Here is a 27490-nt window from a genome sequence, read left to right on the forward strand (position 1 = left end):
AAACTTATTTTTGTTTTACTTTTGTTCTTATCTTTAATCTGCCAATGTTGCCACATCCCTCCTGTAAAAAAATAGAAAATGTAAATCAGAAGACTTCCTGGCGAAACGCATATTTAACAAATAAGTTGAAAACATCCAAACGTTCCATATCCACAGTATATAAGATACAATAATATAACATTATGATACAGTCCATTCTGCATTGTGAGGCCACATAGTTAGAAAGCCACTACAGCAGACCTCGTGGTTTGTCTAGGAAAGTTGTTTACGTCCAACTGCTATACTTCCTGTCATGTGATCCGGGGCGTCGACGTCACAGTCCCGGCCGGGCACGCATCGCTGCATGTTGTAGAGTTTGAAGTCTAACTAACTAATCTGCAGCAATAAAAATGGAAAAAAGGGATGGCTCCTGCAGCATAACCTGACTGACACCTCAGCTCCATTGATATTTTCCTGCAAGCAAAACCCCGCGAGAAAAATACGGCTGGTTTGTTGCGGTGAGTGGAAATGATGCTTTAAAAGTAAACTGTGATATGACGGTAGATTCGGTCAGAGAGACAGACAATTAATTTAATATATGAAAAAATATGTAAAGTAGTTCAATGACTGACAGTTTGCACTTCGGAAACGAAGATCTGGGTTTCACTGAGTCTTGGTCTGTTGAACCTTTGAGTGAGTTTAGACTCATATGATCTTAATTCATGTATTATCTAATCCCTATAATACATTAATTATATTTAATACTGTGTTTATAGTTCTTTACAGTCTTTTTTAAATGCAACAACTTTCTACATTTGTCTATTAACACTGTAGAAGTCCATAACCTATACAGTGTTATCATGAGATCTGTGGAGCATAGTCAGTGCCTCGTATTTCCAAGTCACAGTTGTGTTTTATTGTATCGTAATGTACTGTAAGCAGGACCGTGTCTGTTGAACTGGTTGGAATAATTCAGCTTCATGAGCCAACCAACATGGAATGTATTTCCCCAAAATATTTATGCATCCCTCCTCCTGTCCTTTATCTCTTTCCTTCCTCCATATCTGCTTCCTTCATTCTGCCTCTATAATATACACACACACACACACACACACACACACACACACACACACACTCATTATATCGCTCACACTCGCACATTTACAGAACAGGAAGGAAAGTACGTCAGTAAATTCATATTTCAGCCTTCAGACATACTCTTCTTCTCTTCACTGGTGTTCATTTTTATTCATCTTCTGGTTGGGATAATTTCATTTGAACCTTCTCTATTTTACATGTTTTATTGATTTTATTGAATCTAAACATTGCATATAGTTGTTTATTTATTTAACTGCTGTCTGGGTTGTTGTTTAGTGCTTTGCTCAAGTCAGCCTGTAAATTTCAAGCCAGCAACATGAGGGAAAAAAAGAGGAGAGGAAAGCTTCATTTCTATGTGTGTTTTGAATAATTTTTTTCTTCTTCTGTTTAAGTTAAATTTATTTTGAATTGCTCATCTCTTTTCTAAATGTCTGCTGGTCAGGGATCCTTGTCTTTTTTGTTTTGTTGCCGTTCCCTTTTATATGTTTGAAGAGTGTCAGTGTAGTTTCAGCCTGAAAGTTATGCAATGACTGTATACGACTGACTGTTTTTAACTGCACCTGCTTCCTTCACACTTACACAACAGACGTGTAATTATTCGAAGAGCCACCACAGGGTTCAAACTATTCTGTCAGACCTGTTTCCGTGACGTGGGAACCTTTAGGAATCCTTCAGTGCATAAATTCAACAATAAACACAAAACACCAGGCATGACCGTACTGTTTGTGCCCATTAGATGTCGTGCTGCTCCAGCACTGAGCTGCCTCTTCCTGCTCTTATCATCCATCACCATCTGAGACCGTTGTATCTGCAAACATTTGCAGAGCCCAGGGCCTGAATCTGCTTTTGTCTGTCTGCATGATTCACTGGTAATTCTAGAGAAAAGGAGCATTTGTCTTTTCAATTCCTCAGAAATCACTGGTGAAAGGCAAAAGAAAAACCCTCGGCTTCTATTGAAATGTGACTGGAATTCAAACTGTTTTTCAGCAGTTTTTTTTCTATTTAGTGAAATTACTATTTTTGAATGTTGGTCCGAGTCATTCTGAGTTGGAAACCAACATGTGGGTTTAGCTAAGCTTCTCCTGTGTAATGAGGGCGTGAAGTACAAATATATTTGGCTACAGTGTAGGTCAGACATCTCTCTCTAGAGCCTATATATACACACACACCCCCATTGGTACACAACACCACCATTAACATCAAATCAAACGTTTATTTATCACTTAAATCGATATAGAAGTACAACTTTTAATGCCACATTTGCACATTTGTCCAAGACTAAATTTAAATAGAATTAGAAAAATAAACTATGATCAAAATGTAGAACTAGAATGTGCAAAACAACTGAAAAATGAATTAAATTGTATGTTATTAAAATTGTTAAAGCAATAAATCAACATGATGGGAATACCACTTATTTGCTTTCTTGCCAGTTAGGTGAGAGGATTGATACCAATTTCACATATGTACTCTTATGGGGAAGCTAGAACGAGCAGACAGATAGCTTACCTTAGCACAAAGACTGGAAACGTGCAGGTACCAAAGTCCATCTACCAGCACCTGTAAAGCTCATTATTTAACACATTATATCTCCTTTAATTCATACAAACACTGAAGTGAAGAAAAAAAGTCAAGTTGTGGTTTTATGGGGAATATTTGTTAGCTTGGAGCAGTCGCTTTCTTAAGTATTCAGCAAGAAAATGTTGAATTATTTCTTTATTATCCTATGCTAAGAGACCTTATTCGACCTGTTTTGTCTTTTTTAGGGTGGCACAGGGGATATTTAGGGAAAGTTAGCAGGTCAACAGTATAGGCCACATACAGGTGGTATCATCTAAAAGCTAAGAATCTAAAGATTAGTTTGAAGCAGTGTGTGTCAAGTTTTGAGTTATCGATCAGAAATTTAAAAAAAATAATGAATTCAAATAAATTGTGACAGTATAAAAGAGGTTAGAACATTATTATGGAAGAATATGATGGCCATCCTCATGCTCTAATACAGTATGTTTTATACGGCTCAATGTCGCTGTTGATACCATTTCCCATCTGTTTGGTTTGGTGCTAAATTTAACAATACTCTACCCCTCCAAAAATTCTACATTACAATACCAAGACCTTGTTGAACACCATGGAAAAAAAGATATAAAAAACATTTGACATTTGGTGATTGGATGCCGAGAGCATCTGTGCCTCAGAAACCCCCTTAATGTCAATATAGCTAGGAGAGCCATATAGCCTCTGAATGTCCGTTGAGCGTGACATGATACAAGAATCTTCACTCAAGCTTCAAAACTGAAGCAGCTACAGCATCCGAAAGACACAATGTACTCTCAGGGGATATACCAAGGGACTGAATTAATATTAATAAAATACAATAATGTGGGATGATGTTGTGAATCACATTGTTCCTCTGTAAATATCTGGTTTCGTAGTGACCCTCTTGAACGTTGCTTTGCGGTCCTTATCAGCTTAAATCTGATGTGCGTCACCACAACGACGGCATCACAAGACAGCCTTGGATGTTAACTTTATGATGCATGATTGTAGAATTTAAGACAAGGACACCACTGTTGAGATGGTTAATCATTACCAACTCTGCTGTGCCAGATTGTTATCCGGTGTGTAATATATCATGCTGCCAGTCATTGTTTGAAACTGGATTAATGAAAAAAGCATTTTTACTTTTAGAGTCACTGCTCTATAATATGACATATTAGTACTGAACACGTTAGTGAACAGAGAAGTGCTTTTGAATTTTAACCAGGGAAATAAGCCAGATGTGTGTGTATACAGCTATAGCAGACAACATCGTGCATATTTGCCTTTCAGCTGGATTCTGTTTGCATGTTTTATCATGATCACTGAGTTGGTTGACCTTCCTAATGCACCTGCCTTTAATGAAGCACTAATTGCGAGACTCTTTAGTATCTGAGAGCTTACCAATTAGGCCCTTAATCAGACGTTATCAGTTGTCTTTGCAGAAAAATCAATGACAACATTAATGATGGCTCTTTGGAGGAACACTCCAAAGAAACTCTTCGTCCTTAAATGTCAGCTTGCGGCAAAGAGGAAGCAGGCTCTCATTACTATGAGAAGTGAAAGGTAGCCTTACAAAGAAACTGACCATAATGTATCAGAAATGTAGCTGCACTGCGGCCGGTGCTGTCAAAAGGCATCTTGAAAACTGGGACAAGCATCAACAAAGGTTTGGCGGACTGTAGTGAAGATTAAAGGGTCCAGAGGTTTTTCCTGGTCCACGAGAGAGCCTGAAAGCGGACGAGGCAAACAAAGTAACTACAAAATACAGTGGGTTTCAAAAGACATGAGAAAGAATACATGTTTGTTAGAAAGCTCTCAGTGAGATGTCTTACCTGCACAATCCTCTAAATCTGACATTTAAATAGTAGGCCTTTTTTAGAGCAGACAGTTTGACTTGTCATAGAGTTTGTGAAGTGGGCGGCACTATGTTGGACACCACTGGTTCTTAAAAGTAAAAGTAAAAGTCCCATTCATTTCCCCATACACAATGTTACGTGACTCACAGTTGGAGTATTTCTTTGACTCATATCGGCATGAAACTATCCTGGTTGAACCATCAGTCCAAAAGATTAACAACTAAAATATGTGGTCATTTGATAAAAAGTTGATGGTAGACTTTGAACAAGAAATTCCATCACATAGCCTAAAATACTGTTTTGGGCGCTGCTATTGGCCAAAGACAATATCTTCAGAAAACTGAAATAAAAATGCAGCTAAAATATATTTAATTTTGGATTCATTCTGCAACAATGGCGCCTGCACAAATTGGACGATGAAGTGCTTTGAATTTGCTACCACACTCTTCCATAGCAACAGTGACCGAGACTCTCAGTCTTAAAGTGTTTAGACCCGTCCACCAAACAGTCAAAACAGGATTCGTCAGAAAAAAAATGGGAATAATTAAAGTTAGTGGCCATAACAGACACATACAGTATGTGATTGTAACACATCGTTGACAGGTCATTTTTAAATGGGACTTCATAATGGAAAAAATACTCTGGGACTTAACTCTAAAGTTGGAAAAGCTCAGTTTCTCTTTGCACACTATTCACAAGGGCTCAGTTCTATTCAAGTGGCCCAGTACACCATGATGAGCCAGCATGAACAATACCAGCACCCTGAAACAAAAGCAGTTTAGTGGAATTCAGTCATCATTGATTTTATTGTTTCTAGATCGAGAGATAGATTTGATGATGAATGGATATTGCGCATCACAAAAGTCGGGATAGACAATAATGAGAAACATGTTTGACAAAATACACAAAACTGTGTATGTAATAGAGGAGTTGTTGTGGCCCGAAAGCAGTTTGTCACATACTGCTTCTGTACTTTCCTGTCACTTTCATAAGATTGTGCATGTAAACACTACATCCTTTTTCACGTTAAATGGGTAATTCCACATTTCAAATATGAAAAACCTTTAAAGTACAGGCTGGGATCTGCTCCAGAATGAAAATGGCAGCTTTTCCATGGAGACATAAATGGTTTTCTTAAAGCAGCAAAAGGAGAGTGATGAGTAGCAAAGACATATAACAACAAACAATGCGACACTGCCTTTTAATAAAACTAATAAACTTTCTAATATGTTCTGAGACTGAAGGCTTTAGCAGCTGCCAATTGAAGAAAGGTCACAGAATGCAAAAAGGCAACACAATTTTGTTTGTGAGGAGGAAGCAGCCAAGATGCACCTTAAGGTAGGTAGGAACTCAAAAATTGCATTAGTCATATGAAGATATCACAAGTCTGAGACCTGAGGTCAGGCACAAATGTGCCTCTTAATCCCAACGTTGAATGTATGTATGGTCTTTTTTAAATCTGATAAAAGTAATGTAGAATAAAATGTATTGTGCACAAGCCTGTTTTATATTCTCACAGTTCAGACCTATTAATTAGGATATTTTTTGTCTACAACGTCGTATCAATAGAGTTTATTAATTGAAAACAGTCCTCATTGATGTAAATGGGCGTAGACAAACATTAGACACATCTTTCAGGATAAAAACACCATAAACTAGTTGAATCAACATCTCTTAAAAACTGTTTTGACTAAAACTGATCATAATTATCTCAATAAAGGTGGGATTTATCCAACAAGTCCTTCAAATTAAACAACACAATGCAGCCTTAATGTTGATAAATGATGTATATTTATTGGTATACACATTAATATACACCGGAAAAGAAGCACACAGAGCATTAGTGTACATTTGGAGAATGTTCTCTTTACGATTAATGTCTGATAACTTGATATAGTTGACAGTTTGGGATTCTAAGTGTGAAGTAGTCGAAGGTTTCCATGTTGATTCTTTTATGTTTGAGAATAAAACTCAATCAACTAGTATGCCCCAAAGGGAAGTTTAATAATTCATGACACTTCATTGACCTAACGGCAGGAAATAAAGCTCATAAACCGACAAATCCGTCTTTCAGCTCCTCATATCGTGTTCCCCTGGAGCTGCAAGAGGCTATAACTAGCGGAAATAAAGTCAAATTTGGAGTCCAGAGTAGAGTAATGTGATGAGAGCTGTGACACCAACACAAATACCCCGTGAAGTGTTTGATAAATTAACACAACGAATCCTGAACTACTGTGAAAACTGTCGGGTCATGTTATCTGTGACTGCCATCCGGTTTATCTCGACTCGGGTGTGAGAGACTTATTCTTACCACAACGCCTGCTGTTACAAACCAGAAGTGTAGATCAGGAAGAAGGTGTGTGTGTGTGTGTCTGTGGGTGTGTGCGTGTGTGAACAGTCCCTCGTTCCCCCACAATAATGTTCCATTATTATATTGTCTGTAAATATATATATATGTATAAATAAATCTTTTTTTAATTATGATGTGAGTGTGTGTATATATATATATATATATATACACTTACCTCATAATTAAAAAAGATGCATATACAGACACACGTTAAATACATTTCTACAATTACATGTAAACTCTCACCAGGTTCCTCGGTGTCCTTAATAGACACAGGCCTCAATGTATAATCTATTGTAAACCACTTTGTACTAATCTCAGGCCAAAGGCACTCTATCAGTGCTGTCAATTAACCCTTTTATGATTTATTGTCCCTCATATGGAGCACTTCAGAGTGTCCTCTTTTTTTAATTTGCCTTTGAACGCCACAACAGCATCTTTTGTCCCTGTTATCGAGTTATTGTAATGATTTCTGTTTATTGTGTTACATTTTGTTTTGCCCCGGCATCTTGTGGGCTGAGCAGTCTGTGTGCGTGACTTGAAACAAATCAGCTCATCAAAGTAATAAAAGTGCTTTGTCATGGTTTTTTTCTGGCTGTGGTTTTTTCTGTCTTATTAGCCTCCGTGAAGCCTGTAGCATGCTCATCGATCCATCCGCCATCACTGAGCACTTGGCAATGCCAGGTGGTGTTGATGAGTCACATGAATACTTTATAGATGAGAATCTCATTAATCTTTATTTTTCATAGGCCTTTTTCTTCTTCTTATGTATAACAGCCCCTCGTTCTTACTTTTATGCTACTTATTTTCTATTTGTCTTGTGATTAATTTGATTTATGATTATGGTTTGGGCAGGAAAATTACTTTTGAATGCCAGAAATCTCTGGATTAAATTGTCATTGAGCAAAAATAAAGTTTCTGTTCATCTTGTCACATTAGACAAACTTGTTTTATGAGAATACTTCATTGTGTCCCACTTGTTGTAATATCCTCCGACAAAACAATGTCATTATAAAACCACCTCTCTTTGTTTTTGTTGGTTTCAGCTACTGTATCGCTGTGGCTACAAACAACAAGCATCCATGTCTTGGCTTGAGGTAAGTAAGGTGACTTACACACACACACACACACACACACACACACACACACACACCCCTCCTACCTACGTGTCTCTCTGATTAAAGATAACTGGCTTTGGACTTTGATTACCTCACGGCCATAAAAGTTTATCTTTACTTCAGAGCTTTCTTTGATGTTAATAAAGACATATGGACACACACACACACAAACACGCACACACACACACACACACTCACACACGCATACACACTCACAAGGAGTGTCTGATCATAACCTAGTCAGAGTCTCGTCAGTTGTTTTTTAAAAGTTAGAGGCATTTTAAAATGGCTTTTAATTATTTTCTTTAACTAAATAATGCTTAAAAGATCCTTTGATTAATTTAATTGTAAAGGGCATATTAACATATTATCATATGAACCTCTAAAAGGGACACAAGCAAACACTAGAAGTTAGGACAAAGTAGACGTTAATATAAGTATCCTGCTTCTGTCAGATTCCTGCCAGTATTCTTTAACTTCTCAAGCTGCCAACAAAGCACAAGTCAGTGATCTGAAGTCAGAACTATTTTCACTGTCCTCACACAAAAGGAGCATGTTTTAAGAAAGTTGCCTTTACTGTGAAAAAAACATCTGACAATATTTCCTGTGGAAAAGAGAACGCTGAAATAATCCCCTCTCTGTGGACATGGCCTCAGTGTCCGTGCCTTGTTGTCTGAGCTGCAGAGCAAATGCAACCGCTCATGTCTACAAGAAGATGTTTTACTGCAACTAAATTATTCATTGAAGCTCTGAAGTACATAAAAACAAAATTTGCATGAACATATCCACGAAATATCTCAATCAATCACATGGTAAAGATTGGAAGGAAATTAAAAGGAATAAAATGCTTGTCAGAAAGTAAACAAAATGCTTACTTTTCTTTATTTCTGTCTCAGCCTTTTATATTTATTATCACAGACAAGGTTAGGAAACTGAACTGGCACATATAACATTAAACTGCACAGCTTTAGCCGTGACTGTGTCAGAAGAGACGTTCTTGAGTGCATAACTTCCATCTTCCATGAAACATTCTGCAGAGTTAATCATGCACACGCACACCCACAGAGAGAAACAGAGGGTTGATTGAAGACTAGCTCTATTTATGGAGCGACGCTAATCATACCCTTTGCACCCCCGGGTGTCATTATACATGCAGGTGAATGTTTTTGGCTCGGCATTAGGGGAACAGACTGCTTCTGGATGTCCGCTGTTATGCGCTCACATGTCACGAATCACTCACACATTGGGAAGGCTTATCCAGCGGCGCTCCTCTCACCATTCGGATGAATTAATATTCATTTTTCCAATTAAGAATACAGATATCTTGTAGATTTCATGATGTCTGTAAAAGGCTCTCTGATTATATCATCACGCTGTTAACAGTCACAACCTGCAGTGTGCAATGTCTTTTATCTGTAAGCATATGTATACCTGTGTTTTATGCGTGGGAATATAAATATATGCTTACAGGTGATTGTTGGATACCTGTGGCGTTGAACTGTTTTATGTTGGTCAGAGCAGAAAGATGTTGGAGCTGCACTGTTAGCACTTAACATGCACACTAATACCTAAGGATGGCTTTAATCCTCCACAGTGATATCTTTCCTCTTCTATATTTACAAAGACAGCTGAACACCTACAGTGGAGGGAGTACACAGCTACTAGCCCCAGAACAGAACATTTGCAGATGCTAAATAATAAGCGGCCCGCTCTGCTGATGAGCTGAAACACCATCAGAGTGGGGAGAGTGGTCGTCCCACAACCTCAAGGTAGCCGGTTCGATCCCCGTTCTCCCCATAGTTGCATGTCGAAGTGTCCTTGAGCAAGACACTAAACCCCCCGTTGCTCCTTATGCAAGAAAAGTACGAGGATTGGTGGAAGGTGTCTACAGCCAAATTCCGAGGATCTTTAATTAATTGCAGTTGAGGGAAATTGACACATTTACACAACAGGCTAATTAACGTATTTGCAAAAATCAGATCAAAGACCTGAGAGACAGAATCAGCAGAGAGCAAGATTTATCGGATCATAAATCCAAGATGAAAATAAAACAAAACTATCATAACGGATAGAAATTTAAGAACGAGACTTGCTAGAGAAGCTACTACTGAACTCAAACTTTATTTCTGCAGCAGTGTGTTACATGATGATGCAACAGTGCATTGAAAGGAGGTGATTCTCCTGTTTCTTAATACCTAAATGTTACTTAGTGCACATCTTGTTTTTTTCATGTACTCTAGGTTGTATCAGTACGACAGTGACATCAGTTTCCGGTGTGGTTTCAGGTGCAATAAAGCACATTTCTGACCAACGAGGTTCACATATTGCTGCGATAGAACTTGTTATTTGCAAATCTTTGTGTAATCACTTTGTGGCTTTATATTCTTTTACTATTCTTTCCTTGCAATGGAACAGGCCCACAGCTATTTACAACAGATCTGCCTATTGCAAAGGACAGACAAAAGCTCAAATCTAAAACTAGTAGTCAGTTGCTAAGCTTGGTGACGAAGGTGTGAAGCAGCTGATTGAAAATGTTAAATACAATAATATGTGTCCCCCTGGTTACATTCACTATGCAGCTCCAGTATTTGCATTATAAACACAGAAAGTCCAGCGTATGTATTATATTAGTTCAGTTCATTCAGTATAATATATATCAACAATAGCAATGCTAGCAACACTTTGAGGCAGCATGCTATCATGTGCACAATGGACAATGGTAACATATTTATGCTAAGCAGGTTCTATTTTTACCATGGTCTCCATCTCAGTTCAGCACGTTAGCAGTTTACGGTTTTAGTCGTTGCTTTCTTATTATTGTCACGTGAAAACATTTGAGCTGCGATGAGCCGCTACTACGTGACTTGAACACTGATGCAGTTGAGGTTTGGTTTTGATTCCTACTGTGTCTTGAAAATACGACAAGCACATTGGGAGAGGAGTGTGACGAGGGACGAGTCCCATCAGCTGATTGTATCTTTAGTGTCAGAGCACCTGCTGTCCCTCCATTCATTCTCACTTCCTGTTTGTGGCATAGCAGGAGATCGGACAGGTGATAAGGCAACCAGCTTTTCCCTCTCTGCTGCTGATTGGTGGGAGGAATTCATCACCCAGATAAGAAACAACCAAAAACAACATGTTGAAGCAATTGAAAGGTGCTGCTTTAAGTCATATTTTGTGGTTGTCAGGTGAAAATGTCAAACCTGCAAAATGTCAATGTGCTTGCAAAACAGCAGTGTGCTGCAATACATAGAAATATAAAGTATCCACAGAAACAGTTTAGTATACAAGTGGTGGAGTTAAAAAAAGAAAAAGATCCCGCAACCAGGTTATGGTTAGATACTCCAGAAAGCTGATTTTTTTTAAATGTCATGCGAACGAGAGACCTGGTTTCTGTATTTGGAGTGGAAGATTAAACTGATATTCTTGTTGTAATGGTGTAAAAAAAACAAAGAAGACTTCAGACAGGGAGATTATAAACTTGATGAAAAGAAGACGGTGAACATGCATCGAAACATCCTCGTATGTTTCATTGTGTCCTGACAAAACAATCCTAACTCAATGACCACTAACGAAACCTGCCAAACTGAGGTCACATATGTTATACAATTTATATTTCTTTTATGTAAAAAAATTTGACATTTACACCCCACTTCACACCGTACTTGGCTAGCTGTGTGGAAGTGAAAAAGTAAGCATGGGTTTGTACTTCTCATTCTAGCTTCTTGCTTTACACAACTATTTCAATCACTCTTCATGTGAACAACTAAGTGCAAACACTATGAACGTCTTCCAGGAGGAGACTGTTTACATGATATAGAAACAAATGCTTTGAGCTCCTGGGGCCCAAATGAACATGGATTTTTGGGGCCACCTCAATCTCATTTGACTCTTTTAGTAGAAGTCATCGTGATAGTGATGATGTTTGTCAACCGGACAACGTTGCTGTCTCTTCAGTTGTCGTCTTTGACCACTGCAATCTGCAGTTACGGTGCATCGAAGGACATGAAATGGATTTGCAGGTGAACATGCAAAAAAACAGCCAATTTAATGACTAGAGAAGGAGAAAAACAAACCAACTTGCTTAGTGTCAGATGTGAAAAGTGTTTGTGCTACGCCTGCTTTACCCACAGGGCCGATGCCACACGTCTGTGCACTAATACATGAGTTTATTATTGAGTTATTTTCGTTAAAACTGTTTAAATTGAAACAGCTAATTTATTCAGCATTTAGTTTTTTATGGCAGGACTCTTATTCATTTGAACTATAAGTCATACATAATATATTTGTTCATCAACTGCGATGCTTTGCAAACATATGCTAATACAACTCTTTGGATAATATTTCTCAATTTCGGTGGGACATTAAAGTCTCAAGTCTAATGTTTTATTAATGAGTTCTAAATCATCTTGGTTACTTGAAGTGCACAGCATACTTGGTTGGGTACATTGTGTGTCTATAATATTGTATGAAAACATATCTATAATGATACACGTACTGTACAGTATGTTAGTAAATTATACCGGGGGAGTGGGGGGGGGGGGGGGGGGCAGTGTGGTATGATGGTTGAATAGTCATGTTATTAAATTGGAAGGCAAATGAAGTTGTATATTCCATTTAGTATGTAGGCTAAATATTATTTGTATCATTAATGTAACAGCTTATGTGAATAAACCAAAACTACGTTGATCACCGAAATCCCTTATTTAGACGCGTTACAGCAAAAACCTAAAACAAACAACAACGATGCAAAAGAGGACTAGAGGGGCATCGTGACTCACCACTGCTTATTTTCCATGGACATTTTTTTGCTGCTCTTGACTGATTCTAACAGCTCTTTCCTCACACCGATATGATGTAGGTCTTAACAACATGTGACTCAATATCCAGTGACAGCTGGTCGCAGGCAGGCTTGCAGGTGTTATTAAATTATATGTAAGCTGTGCAATTAGCTTCTAGAATCAGATTGTTGGCACTGCTCAATAACAGGGTGGTGTTTTCCAAGTTGACAGTGCCATCATCGCTGCATCCACCGAGAATGTGGTTTAATATCCAGTTCATGCTTTTTCAGAGGGTTCATCGGAGCTTGGTTATGCCATTTGCAGTTCCTGTCACTGTCTTCATAAAAGTCAAAGTGACTTGCACTGCACAACACTTTTCTATTTCCCTTGTTGGAGGCATTGGTGGCAACTGAGAAATACACAGGCTCACCTTAGGCCCGTGACAGGGTCAGGTATGGGGGCATGCGCCAAGGCAGCGTGTTGCTGCGTCCCGTGACAGATCGTCCAAAATGTCACACGCAGTCTTTAAAAGCATTCCTGAAAATGTATAGGACAGTCCTGTAGACTAACAAAGACTTCAACAAATCACAAATCAACTGATTGGAAACAGAAATGGCAGCTACAAGGTTGTTACAGCACTTTTCACAACACAATCACGACATGAAGTTAAGATTTATGAAATGATATTCTGCTTACGATTCAATGTGTGCCGCCATGTTGCTGTGAAGTCAGGTTTATTTATGGAGGCGAACTCGGGCTGGATGGATCTTGACAGGTTTCCAACTTGGAATTCCGACTTAGTTGCACTTTTCTTTATCTGAGGTAGTTTTTTTTGTAGTTCAGAATACAATGGCGGACAACATTAGCATCGTGTTGGTGACGTTAAGTCATCTGACCGTGGTGTAGACTGTTTAAAAATGTCTGGCTGTCTTTTGCATTGATGTCTCTGATGTTTATTACACGTGTGTTTCTCTCCCTTCCTCTTGGGGTGCAGGGTCGTCGGGAGTCTAAGCCTGCAGTCCACCAGGCGGTGCGACGGCGTTTCTCTGGGCCGCTGATGCTGCCTCCTCTATGGAGGAGACACTCTTCTCAGGAGCGCCCATATGACAACCGGCGGCTGTCTGCAACACTCGTCCTGCCTCTGGACCGACTGGAAGTGCTGTACAGCCGAGCACTGGCCAGTCATGGTGAGCACAGGTCAGTGACACACACACATACGCTCTTCTTTCTTTCTATCAAACAGAATGAAAGCTGCTATTGTGGCTTTGCATTGTGTGTTTGTATGTGTTTTCTTTCATTTCATAGAAGTGCTCTTGCTGTTATCTTCTTGTGTTTTTAGAATTCTGGTGACTGTTAGCAATTCTACGTGTTTGGAGAGATTTTTAGATGCTGCTTGTTGATGTACATGCATATATTTAATGAAAAGGATGGGTGCTTTGTTGTTTTGGTTATTCATCTTATGAGTAGTTGTTCTGGTGTGTTTACTTTTGATTTGGAACACCTGTTGGCCTGCGTCACTCTGGCAAATGATTGGCTTCCAGCTCAACAATGACCAGGAGAGGACATTTGGTTGATGGAAAATAAGCAACAAATAGGTCAAAAGCCTGAGAAATCCAGTAATTACAATTTTTTTCTGACAATGCAGGCCCTCTTTCTTTTGTTCTTACTTTCTCCCTTCCTCTCTCTAAGGTCAGCGGGCAGAGTTACCTCTGCTCATTAGCTAGTTCTGTTTCTCTTTCTTGTATCTCAGTGTTTGGTTTCAGTCCAGGTGGACACTGGAAACAGCAGGTTTTCAGTCTGGACAACTGAAGCTTTCTGAGGGACAGAGCAGTTTTTCAAAATACCTGATAATTGCAGCAACAGAAAGAGGTTTTTCAGTAAAAGGTTGTGTGTGTGTGTGTGTGTGTGTGTTTGTGTGTTTTTTCGTTTCTCCGCATTACTGTAGTCTTCTTTGTTTTATTTAAAGTGTACAATCTTCAACATGTATGTGTGTGCTGTCCAGACATTAATGATTATAAGGTAAACATAATATAATTATTATAAAATATTACATTATTATTTGTATTAGAGTGAAACCCCCTTTTGAATGAACAGTGTATTTGCTATGCAGCCCATAGGCTTGGTGACTTGGTGGCTGTGGTCCTTTCCTGTCATGCCAAGGAAGCTGAATATTTTTGAATTCATGTCATGAAGCCAGAGATTCCAGCAAGTATCGAAAGTACTGCAGGCTACAAAACATACGTTAGCCAATTAAAACAAGCAGTACTGGACAATAAACTAAATCTCATGATGACCAAATGTTAACAAAATCTTAAATTAAAATTACGTAAAGTAATACATACTACTATAACTACAATTTGACTCTTATAGTTTGTTACCAATGAGAGATATAGCTAATATGGTCTACTAAATGCAATTCGCCCTCACGGTGATGTTTAATCTCTGGGTCAGTGGTTAGCAGGTCCGTCTTTCAATCAGAGGATCGGCGGTTCAATCCCCTCTCACGGCCCTAGTCGATGTGTCCTTGAGCAAGACACTTAACCCTGAATTGCTCCCTTAGCTGCTGGTGTATGATTGAAAGTCACTTTCGCTAAAAGCATCATTTTACATGTCATTTAAATGTAATGTCATGCAAACTCGTAATTGGAGTCATACTTTGTTTGAAACGATATGCTATAAATGCTAGATATAAAAAATAACTTACTTATGAGATTACCAAAATTGTTTTTTGAATTGAATCTAACCATGTGGCAGTAAATCATCACCCACTAGTGGGTCCTGGCCCCATGTAAAATCAATTTTACACAACTAAATTTGTTTTATACGACTCTGAAATCTGGACATGATTATACTTGATTGTCAGACAGTTTGTTTTAATTTCATTAATCAAGACTCCATGGGAAGTAGAGAATAGGAGAGGTGAGGGAAAGAAGAATAGGGAGAGAAGATGAAGCTGGGGAAGAGGAAGAGAAAATGAAGAGGGAGGGAGGAAGAGAGAGAAGAGGAAGAGTGGGGGAGAGAGAAGAGGGAGAGAAGAGGGAGGGAAGAAGGAGGGAGAGGAGAGAGAATATGAGAGGGGGGGAAAGAGAGAAGAGTGAGAGAAGAGGAAGAGGGAGGGAGACGGAGAAGAGGGAGAGAGAGGAAGAGGGAGAGGAGAGAGACTAGAATGAGTTGGTACTGACTGAGAGGCTGAAAGTCGTTTCAGCACTCCGGCGTGTGGACAGCAGCGCAGCACCATGCCGCGCGCGCAGCTCTCTGTCCTTTAACGGTGTGAAGCGCGGGGTTTCCCCCTCAAACTCGCAGACAGCCCGTTTCTCGACGCCCTTCTTCATTCTCCAAACTCCTTTCAAAACTCGTCCTGAAGACAAGCAAACAACAGTAAACAAGTAGAAAATGGAGGTCAACGTTATCACGCTGAGCAGAGAGGGAGCGGGGCTCGCCAAGCCGCCCAAGCATCTGTGGCGGCAACCCAGGACTCACATACGGATCAAACAGCGCTTCAACTCGGACACCGAGCGCTACCTGTGTCGCAACCGGACCCTGGAGAAGCTGCGACCCGGGCTGAAGAAGCCCCGAATGTCCTGGCCCTCCACACAGAAACGGTAACCAATCCCCCCTCAGGAGAGTCTCCTCGTCACATTTTAAATCGGCTTAGTTGTTCACTTTAAATTCGCTTTCTGAAGACACGTAGCGGGATATGACTTTATGCCATGACGACTTTATGCCTAACGTCCATATAGCGGTATGGAGGAAAAGTCCCAAACTTCTGACGGACTAACGAGGCAATCATTGATTGATCGTTAAACGTGAGAGAAGCTCACCGTCCCCTCGTGACATCTTGATAATGCAGGAAGGGTGCATTAATTTGATAATTTAGAAGGATTAAAACATGACGTTAAATCCAGGTTATGACAAAGTCTCATAAGAATGACAAAGATATATATATTTATATATCATAAGTCTGCTTAATAGCCCACATAATCAATTGTATTTATAGTTTGACAGTAATCCGTGATTTGTACCTCATTAAATAAAATAAATTAACTTAAATTAACATTTAAAAACTATAAATTACCACCAAACATTTCCAATCTACTTTACCCTATACCCTGTTGAGATGACACCACTGTCTAGGAGTGCTGTGGCTAACGTATAGATGTCAATGATATTCATAGTTACAAGATGCCTCGGCCTCCATAGCTTTCCACCAAAACCTCTTCACCCTGCATGAACAGACGATGCATGTCAGGGGGTTGATGAACACTGGTCATTTAAATATCTAATAATTATTCATAAGGCTGTAGCAACGCAGTTCAATTAGATTGCAAGAGTTTCTCACTGTCAGTTAATAGAATACTATACATTTAAATAACTCTTTGATGGTCAGGAATCTGTTTTATTTCTCAGCCAGTTTCTTATCTTGTCAACATTCATGTTATGTTAATATTCAGCTTAAATGTTGCTTAATAGCTTCCAAGTCAGAGAGCAAACCTGTTGACATCATCCTATATATTCTGTATGTCGGCACTTATATTCTGTTAAATGTCTTAATAAAATAAGGGACAATATCATTTTATAGCTGAAGTAATGCATGTATAGATACATTTTGTTAAATCTTTTTAAATTGTTATCTTCTATGTATTATCAAATTTGGTGTCTGATGAAACTTTAGGATGTTTCCTGAAATTTGGAACAGAGATCAATATATTTGCTGAGATTGTTGAGGAATAAATTGCCCCCCAAATAACCTGTGTCCTTGGGGACGAAACTATGAAAGCACCTGTTACTTACTAAGTTCAGAAAGCATGCAATAAAAGAATAATTAGTTCTCTTGATTAATTAAATTAATCAGATTCTCTAAAAAAATAAAGAAAGGCTGTTAAGTCATGGCTCTGGCAGGTGTTTTAGATTAAGAGCCCATAAAATAACACACTGTGATTGAGTGGGTCTCTCTTGCAGAGGGATCCTCCCTGTATTTCAGGGTGGGCTTTATATAACTCCATGCACTTTAAGGGATTATGGCGATGTGAGTGATGGTAACGCTAACATTAAACCGCTCTGTAAACTTCATTAGTTGGGCTTCTGCTTCACTCAAGCACTGCTAAGGAGGAGCTTGATGGCTGATGTTTGTACCTTTCCTGGCTTTTGTATTATTTTATAGCTCTTAATTTGACAAAACAGCCTGGCTTTTGGAATTGAAGATTTTGAAAACAGAAAAAATAGAGAAAGGGAGAATGCAATTGCAGGGGGCAGACTCCTCTGCTTGATTGTATGGAAGTATGAGAAAATGACCCTCCTTCGCACTGGATTTATTACCTTATCAAACAATGTAGTGTATGCTCTTAATTGCTTAGTATACATTTTTTCTTCAATACTCTATGATGTCCATTCTGTAAATTAGGATCCCATCTAGAGGAAAAGTAATATTGTGTGATACCTGTAGGCATCCCTGAGCCACTCCTCCGCAGTCCATATGGTCACCTTTATTCACTGCTTGTATATGTTCAAGATGGTGATGGAGACAAAATGCCGAACTCAAGGCTTCAAAACTGCAATCCACAAAGTGACGTCACGATGACTACGTCCACTTGTTATATACACTCTATGGTCTTATACAGCATTTGGTTTGTGTATGGTTCTTATTAAGATGAACCTGGATGTGGACGGGTATTTGTAGACTTGACAGCACTTGTCTTCGGCTAACACAGGGAAATCTCTCCTTCACTTCCTCTTGTAATTTATACATGCTTTAAAATAGACAGTAAACACCTCTTCTGGCTTGTCTAGTTTGATCGGTTAGACTTATCTGAGCTGCTTGCTTGGATCTGCAAGTGGTCGTTTATTTCCATTAAGATGGTTCCTACAAATGTATTTTGATGTCCAATGTGTGTTTATCTTCTTCCTCTGTTTACTACCTTTGCAGTTTACACAGAGTTGTTGTTGTTGCTGCTGCTTTAGACCTTTTGGGGGGTATCGTAATGAACAGTGATGACCGTTGTCCCTATGTTTCCAGTGTAATGTGTAAAACCAATGGCACTATTACGCTTCATTTATACCATTATTTATTTATTTTCTAAACTACAATTTGTCCATTATTCTGATTGCTCATATTAGTATGATAATGTACCAAGATGCATTGTGCGCAATCTTCTGATTCCCATGGTCCCCTCCGGCCATATCCTCTTGCACGGTAGTGCAGCCGCAGCCTCGGCCTCTCTCCATTGCATTTCTTTGGTTGTGTACTCTTGCTTGAATACATATGTCTGCAAAGCTGAGTCAACCAAACCCCTATACAATGTATCCTGTGATATCCTTTGCAATTTGGGATCCCATTTTCTCTGGTAGAATTGAAGCTAGTTTGCCAAGGAAGTTCTGTTTTTGATCTATTTTTATTTATTTTATTTACCCAATAGAATTTACTACGATAGGTTGAGGAAGTTCAGTTTTTGAGCAGCATCTAGTTGTTTTGACATTATGTTAAGAAATAATTGAATTGTATTGCAGAGTTAAACAACCTGTCTTTGTATATCTTCAGATGTTCATAGTTTTCACTTCACTTAATCTGCATCCATTTCTGTATGCTGTATGTGCACCTGGGGAGCACTGACAGGCTGCTAAATGTCACAGAGTGAGTCTGAAAAACTGACACTACAAAGTAAAGTGCCTCTCAGGCATTGGTATAGACTGAGGCTTCGTTCCTGGATGAATCACAATGATTTATCAAATAGCGATTTACATTTCATGCTCAAGTACACGTAACAACACGTTACTAGTAATGTCTTTTAATATCTCTTAAAGGGAATGAACTGGTGGTCTTTCAGCTACAGGATGTTCTCATGTTGTTATGTCTGCAGTGTGGTCATGTAATACAAGTGGCCGCGAGTAGTGAGAAAGTAAAGTGTGATGGTCAACTTGAAACAGGAACGGCCTGCTACAAAAGCCCTTCGTACGCCGGGATGGAGAAAAAATGACACCAGTTGCTATGGAGCCCATCTGCTTTTCAGGGATAATCACATAAAGGGTTCCCCACTAGGTTATTAGAGTTTCAGAAAAACTGAATGTTATCTAACCAATTTCATATTAACAAAACACACAAAAGCATGTCGTATTGTCAGTTTGCTGAGGGAGGATTATTGAAAGGTAGTGTAGTTGTGGTTCATGCATTTAGCTGCACGAGTTGCCCTTTATATTTCAGTTGTTGCTTTTATCCAGTTGCAATACTTAATAGAGACCATGTAATGGGACCACAGTGATGTTGTCCAGTGAAAATAAAGGCTGCTGATGGATTCTGCCAATGCAGTTCCCATGTGTCTATAATCCTTAGGCAACTGCCATTGTGTTGTGGTTCAGTCCTCTTTTATTTATTTTTGTGGAATGAGAATGGTTTGATAAAAAAGAAAGTATAATGTGACACATGATGAATGTGCAGCTATTTCCTTCTCTATTTCTTTTTGCAAATACTGCATAGCGTTTCACTGAGCCTTCTATAATTTATTTATTTTGAAGAATCTTCAGCCTCACATACATATTAAAAGTGTTTGAAACTAGACACATAGCTGTGATGTAAAGCCACATTCATTTAATAAATGCATATTGCCTTCTTGCTCTATGTGCATTTAAATGCCACCGGCTGATCGTAAGACTTGTGCAGAATTTACAGCGTTTACTCATTACCCAGCAGACCAGATGCCCGTGGCAGAAACGGGTCAGGCATTTCTTGGAAACTGCTGTCGTTGCCTGCTTGATAAACTTGTTTGTGGATTTTACTCATGATGAGATGTTTAATGGGCTCTGATGCTGTTATCATTTAATAGAATAAATGTTCACATTGAAAAATAAATGACCTTAAAGCTATACATTGTAAATGTCAGTAGAAACATCCATCCATCCATTATCCACAACTGCTTATCCTATTTAGGGCGTGTGGGGGGGCTGGAGTCGGTCCCAGCTCACATTGGGCAAGGCAGGGTCCACCCTGAACAGTTCGCCAGACTATCTCAGGGCGCATATAGAGACAGACAACCATTCACACCTACGGACAATTTAGTCATCAATTAACCTGAGCCCAGAGAACCCGGAGAGAACCCACGCTAGTAGAAACATGACTCGTACAATATTGAAGCACAAATGCTGTGTGCAGACTCTCACTTTTACGTAACCTCAAAGTAATTACTTTTGAAGCAAAGAGAGTAAACTGTATTTCATTTGATATGGTAAGTTTGAAAAAAACATACTCGATCAGACAGAGTTTGCAATATGTGAGTCGCCTGGACTAAGCCTCAATGTTATAATGTTATTTTGCTCTGCAGTAAATTAGTACCTTTTTAATTTCTTTATTTATATAATAATTATATAATTTTAGAAGAAGTATAATGTTAACGAATGGGTTGCATTAGCTAACGGTTAGCAAAGTTAGCATTATCATCTGTCGACCTGCAGGTTGGGCGGGTTTGGATTCATATCTGGGGAAGCTTACTGCAACATATTATACTCAATGCTTTAAAGGCACTTCTGCTTAAACCCAAGACACACAGACCGGAAACATATGAGTCAATCAGCAACGCAAAAGCAGCAACAAAATTAATAAAAATATGCTCATTGGAAACCATAATAAAAAGCCACCCCATGCTGCTACAAAGAGCTCTGTCTGATCGGGGAAAGGAAATTGGTTCTGCATGTTCCATACTGTACGCCGACGGATAACATAACAAATTGCTTCCTGAAACTGTTATTTTCTTCCAATTGCCTGCCCTTAGACTTAAGCATGGAGATTCATTCTTGACCTGAATCACAATTCTAAGGTCCACTTAATATCCTTCTTTTTTGTAACTCAAACCACACAATTAAAATTGACCCCATCTCAAACTGGCTTTTATGGGACAGTTTGCGTAATACGGGGATCAGACGACGCAATACCAGTTCGACAATGTCTTGACCTCACTGACATTGGCTCTTGGGAATGAAAATGAGTGTCAGGAAACAAGACATTTGCTAATGTTATTCCTTTTATCGTTTCATATTGGAAGACAGCATACAGAAATGCCAAATGCAAACTATAGACAGTAGGAAAATTGGCACTTACAGGCCCGCAGTGGAATTTGCCATGAAGCCTGTGACAATTAATTATGAATTTGAAGCCAAATAAACAGGAAATTAAAAAATAATGAGACACTATCTGTAATGTCAAGAATGTCTTTTATTATCTCTCCAGTAGCATCCCACTAACAAGAGAGAAAGTGAATTGTATACAAATGGCACAACTAGGCGGTTCATTCTTAGTCACTGTGGATGACTGCTTGCTCTCCGTGTCCATTTCATACCGACATACACATATGTTTGGTTTTATAAATATTCCTGTTATTTCCTTTACACTGGAGCTGGTCCCTGGGTGCCGTACTGTGGCATTCACTGCTTCTAAATCAAAAGGATTATTAGGGATTAAGAAGTATAATTTGACTAATTAAACCCGGCATGTAGTTGGGAAATGAATGAGTTTGTATAAATGGGTAATTTGGGGAAGGGGAAGCCTCTAATCCTAACTGAGCTCATTGTTAATATTTGGAAAAAGCCAAAGGCTTTTTTTCTCCCTTATCTGCAGTATTGTGGGTTGTGGGGTGACGTGCCATGTATTTATGAGTAGCAAACAATCACAACAGCAAATGCGGTTTCTGATCCATCTGGCAGCAACACACCAATAATAGCTTGGTGATGGAGCACTACAAGAGATGAGTAAAGCACTTCTTCTCCATGTATATTCAATGCCCACAGATTCAGTCAAGTTACAAAAGATCCGAGAAATCAACTGTTGCTCTCGATAAACCTCGATAAATTACCAAACAATGCTCAGTGAATTTAATAAATTGGTAAGACTAACAACATTATGTACACTGACAGCAATATCTGGTACTGTGAGCCACATCAGCAACGTATTCAAATGCAGCTATTTTGGAGATAATCTCCACTTGCTTGTTGGCACCATCTTAGTCATCTTCACCTTTTCCCCCCATCTCTCCACCTCACACAGAAACAATAATATAAACTGTAATATTTGTAATTGCTTTAGTTTGACTGTTAATATTAGAAGCCAGGACAACAGATCCCTTCCAAGAGCAAACAGGAGGCGGAAGGCATAATGGCTGTGATTCATCATGTCGATGCAGATCTGTTGGTGTGTTGAGTCGAATGGTATCTCTGTACAGATTCCTCTTATTAAGAAGGATAGCGTGGCCATCTTGTCTTGTCTTGTCTCCTTCAGTTTCATTTTCAGACACTAAAGAGGTCGTGGTGGAGACAATAAATCATCTAGGTGTCGAAAAAGTAAAGGTATAGAAAGTACGCTGGTATGAATTTGCCCTACACTCTGACTTTTGACTATATTGTGCTGACTGGGAAAACTAATATTATAACAATACTACACACGTATCACACACATACACAAAATACGAATGATTTATATTTAGGATTCGTCATCATCAGCCTTTGCCAGCATATCATCTGGACAACGCGGAGGCAGAGCGGATTCTGCTTTGTTTAGAAACCAAGTAATGAGTGATAGTGCAAGGAAAAAAAGGTTCTGTTTTATTTTGTATTTATCATTGCAGTTTTGCATGATAAATGTTCTTAAAATACCTCTTGGCCTGCTATGTAAAATATGTCATAGTAATACAGTTAAGAGAACAGTAATAGTTGTACTGCAGTTGCCATCCCAGTACGTCACCCCTTCAGAAGTTTCATAAATTGAATACCTCTGCCATATACAGTAGAAAGAGATGGAAACGTACAAGTTGTACACTTGTACTTGTTAGTCCTTTGCGAGTAAGTTACTGCTTAAAAATCCATCCATCCATCCATTATCTTAATCCGCTTATTGTTGAGTAAAAAGAACTGTGTTTGACCCAGTTAGTGTGTGGCTATCATCCAACATGCTGAAACAATGTAAGGCTGTCCAGTGCTACTTCTAACTAGAAAGCAAGGAATCTCTGTTTGTGTGTTCTTTGACTATCCTGAGGATCGTTCATCTGATCTACCTCACACTTGACGGGTGTATTGTTTTGCATTCAAGTGAGTGCAGTGTAAAAATTGGTGCTATTTGTACACGTTCAATATTGTTCAATATTTAAGCATATATAATATAAAGAGAACAGCGCTCACTGAGTCAAGCGTGTATGTGCAGCGGGGCTTTACAGGCCGTAGCTCATTGACTGCAGTTCACTGATGCTGTATACCATCGTTACAACCAAACTCTTCTTCACATCCTGGAGTCATCGAGCCATGAGTTTAGTGGTTTAGTGGCTAGCACAGTGGCCTCAAAGCAAGAGGAGGCAGGAGTGTGTGAAGATTGCATGTTCTCCCCGCGTAGGTTCTCTCCTGGTTCTCCGGCTTCCTCCCACAGTCCAAAGACATGCAGCTTAGATTAATTGATGACTCTTAACTGTCCGTAGGTGTGAATGTGAGCGTCTTAATATGTTGCACTGGAAACCACGCGAAGTGGTTAAAGATAATCGAGGGATGATTCATGTCCAAACAGTGCAGGTTCGACCAGGCTGCCATTTTAACCAGATCAATTTATTAATATCTTGATTATAACTGACTGGACTCAATTATATGGCCTAAGGCTTGACCGTACGTACAATACCTTGCAGTTTGCCTCGAGGATTTACATAGGTCATTTAGCCTATAGTATAAGTCACAACAACGATTAAGCTAAAGAGGCTATACCATTTGTTATCACTCACCAACACTGCAGCTCACTGTCTGTTTCCTTACCACCTTCATCAGGATTATTTCTCACCAATGTTAAATGTTTTATCTCCAAATTAATGTCAGGCTTTGTCACAGAAATATTGCTGGCTAATGTCAGCTAAACAAAGCAAAATAATTGGTCTTTCCCAAAAAGGCCGGCCACGCCCCGAACATGCACTGCACTAGTTAAACTAATAACTCACAATGTTACTGAAATACTTTAAAAATACTTAATGTAGCACAGCTAAGGTCTATGTTACAGTGTATGTGTCAGGTGGTACAGAACAAGTCGGTGTTGTATTCTCAGTTTCATTTCACAGTAGGCCTGTGATGTTTGCTTTGCACTAACAGCCATCAAACTGACACCCTTTGCCTCAAGAGACTGTTATAATTGATTAAAGTAAGAATTTGTGTCTCCATTTATTCCTAACAAAATTAAAGCTGCATTAGGCAAGATTAGTTTTTTTTAAATACACCCACCGAAACAGCCTGAATCCCAAACTGGTGCTGTAAAAGGAAGGCAGGGTTGTGTCCCCCTCTTGAGATACTGTTGATCAGATTTAAGGAAAGTAACATGGAGACCACTGGCCAATCATACATAGAAATAGACTTTGAAACTCTAAACACAAGTCACGTGTGATTTTAAGTTGTATATTTTACATTTCGGTTTAGGAGGAGAATATTCTACACCAACCAAAATCATTTTAAAATACAGTATTTGAGTTCAGACAAGCATGACATCAGAATCCAAATTTCCAATGATCAAAATGGTAAACTGGAGTGCCAACAGCTGGTATGTTGAATCCATGGCTGAATATCCATCCCATAATGAGCAAACAGTAGCAGGTGGTGTGGCACAAGCTGTGGTTATGCTCCTTGTTCACAATTAGTTGAACTAGAGAGTGCTTGAAATGCTAAATATCGGGGAGGGTATTAGCTGCAGTAACATAGATTTGTGAGTTAACTTGACATCTGTTTGTTATAAATGTTCCGTATCAATTTTATCATCAGTTTAACCCAATGATAAACAATGTGTCCAATTGGCTGGATTTTCAACATAAAACGTTAGGAATGAAAATGACATTCATATATGCTTCTTGTTCAAATGCAAATACTGTTTGCATTTGAATGATGTTGGATTAGATCTGCTGAAAACCAGCTGGGTCAATGCTCACTTACGTTTCTGTATTAAATGAACACAAACACAACTCGTACGTTTGTTTTCTGGACAGATCATTTGTGATTTATATGTTTCTTAAACTGGACACATTTGACTTCACCACCCTGAGATTTTGGCAATTAAAACCACTTTAACTTCATGCTAAATTAAAGTTTTGTGACATTTTTTTAAAATTAAAGCATTATAAACTGAAAATATCGTCTTCCCTCTCAGAATAAAATTATAGCCAAGTAAGATGACGGAAAGTCTTTCTACGAATGCACAATCTTCACTGCAATGTTTCCAGTGCCTCTGTAAGGGTTTGACAATGTTCATAAACTCATTGCATACCAATTAACAAATATGATTGATATAGAAACCTTTTCCTGTTAATGTTACAGCTGTCAAGTGAAGAAAAATAGCCTCCACATTTCATGGTATTTCTTGGGAGATAAATTGCCAATGGAATACAAATTGATTTCCCAAAAGGCTGAGAAGTCCCTAATGTTCTGATCTTTTGCTGATTAAGCCATAAAGTCTCAGCCAAACATGTGGTCTTCTGTTCAAAACAATATCAACCAGCACTGTCAAAGGTTATTCTCATCCACGTATTCCCTTTGTTCCTCTGTGGCGTCTTGTGAATAGATGCTTAAGCCTTACTATATATATATATATATCAATGAATAGAGTGTCGACACTGAAGATATAATAAAAGGTGAAATTCGATCGATCGAAAACAGCACACAAGACTAAGACAATGAGTTAGATAAACAAGATACCAGCTCCAAAGATGCTGCCTTTGTAAATTATTCAGCATTATTTTTGATTTACTCTGTTGTTGGATGTTGGAAGCTTCAATGGCACAAATTTAGGTTTCAGGTTTCATATCTTGTTATTGTGTTCACTTGGACTTAACTTGGATTTAGACCGACCCTCCCTGTTGTTCTCTCATCTTCACAACTACTTCATAAGGATTGGAAAAGCTCAGATATACTGTAAATTTGCAAAACATATATTTCTTATGACATTTTAACTTGACCACCTGTCAAGCTCTGCTCAGTGCTGCTGGTGAGCAATCATGAAGCGTAAATGAAGTGCGGTGTAATGGGATGGTAACCGAAGCAGATTGGACATGTGGACACTCCTCAGCTTTAGCAACACATCGTGGTGCTACTTTCCTCACTCTCCGGTGTTGAAACATTCCACCTCCCAGCAGTGAGGAACATATGCAGTTTCTAAATAAAACAAATTGTGGTCTCAATGATGATAAAACAACAGCAAATCAAACATGTCCATTCTTTTGAGTTGAAGCTGGAAGAAATAATGATTAAAAGTGACTTCATCTTAACAAAGCCCAGTTCATGGTTGACATTTGACCTTTTTACAAGCTGTAGGACAGGGACACCCAACTCGCTGTGCACGGGGGCCACTTTTTCAAAATGACAGGAGGCCTCCCCTGGTAGTTTTGATAAACAAGCTCTACTATAGTCTATTTTTATGCTTTTTTATGCACTTTACAATAAGTATTTTTAGTTAGGAAATGGTTGACGGGCCGCTCGGCACCCAAAGTTGAGTAACATTGTTGTAGGACAATGAATTATTAATTTTTTGGTCTTTCTGCAATAAATATATTTGAATTGTAAATCCCAGTGTTTAACTATTGGGATTGTAGGCTACCTTTTCTCAAGGATTGTTGTACCCACAATTAAAAAGAATCTTACTCAATATTATGCAAAACAAAATCTGCTAATTGTACAGAGAACAGCAGTTGTTTGAATATGTCCTTTTGTTTCTGACAACTTTAGGTATTACATGACAGGAGGATAGACGGCAACAGCAATAAATTATTTTCTTATTAGATATTTTTT

The 27490-nt window shown here is 38.8% G+C and overlaps 1 long non-coding RNA gene across 1 annotated transcript; it reads left to right on the forward strand.

The window, feature by feature from the left end:
• Nucleotides 1–318: 318 nt before the first annotated feature.
• Nucleotides 319–13912, forward strand: LOC117729964. Its single transcript, XR_004609408.1, has 3 exons — nucleotides 319–497; nucleotides 7869–7919; nucleotides 13716–13912. It is a non-coding gene; the product is annotated as an uncharacterized LOC117729964 (long non-coding RNA).
• The last annotated feature ends 13578 nt before the right edge of the window (nucleotides 13913–27490 follow it).

This window comes from Cyclopterus lumpus, chromosome 4, assembly GCF_009769545.1.
Source record: "Cyclopterus lumpus isolate fCycLum1 chromosome 4, fCycLum1.pri, whole genome shotgun sequence".
Lineage (NCBI taxonomy): Eukaryota > Metazoa > Chordata > Actinopteri > Perciformes > Cyclopteridae > Cyclopterus > Cyclopterus lumpus.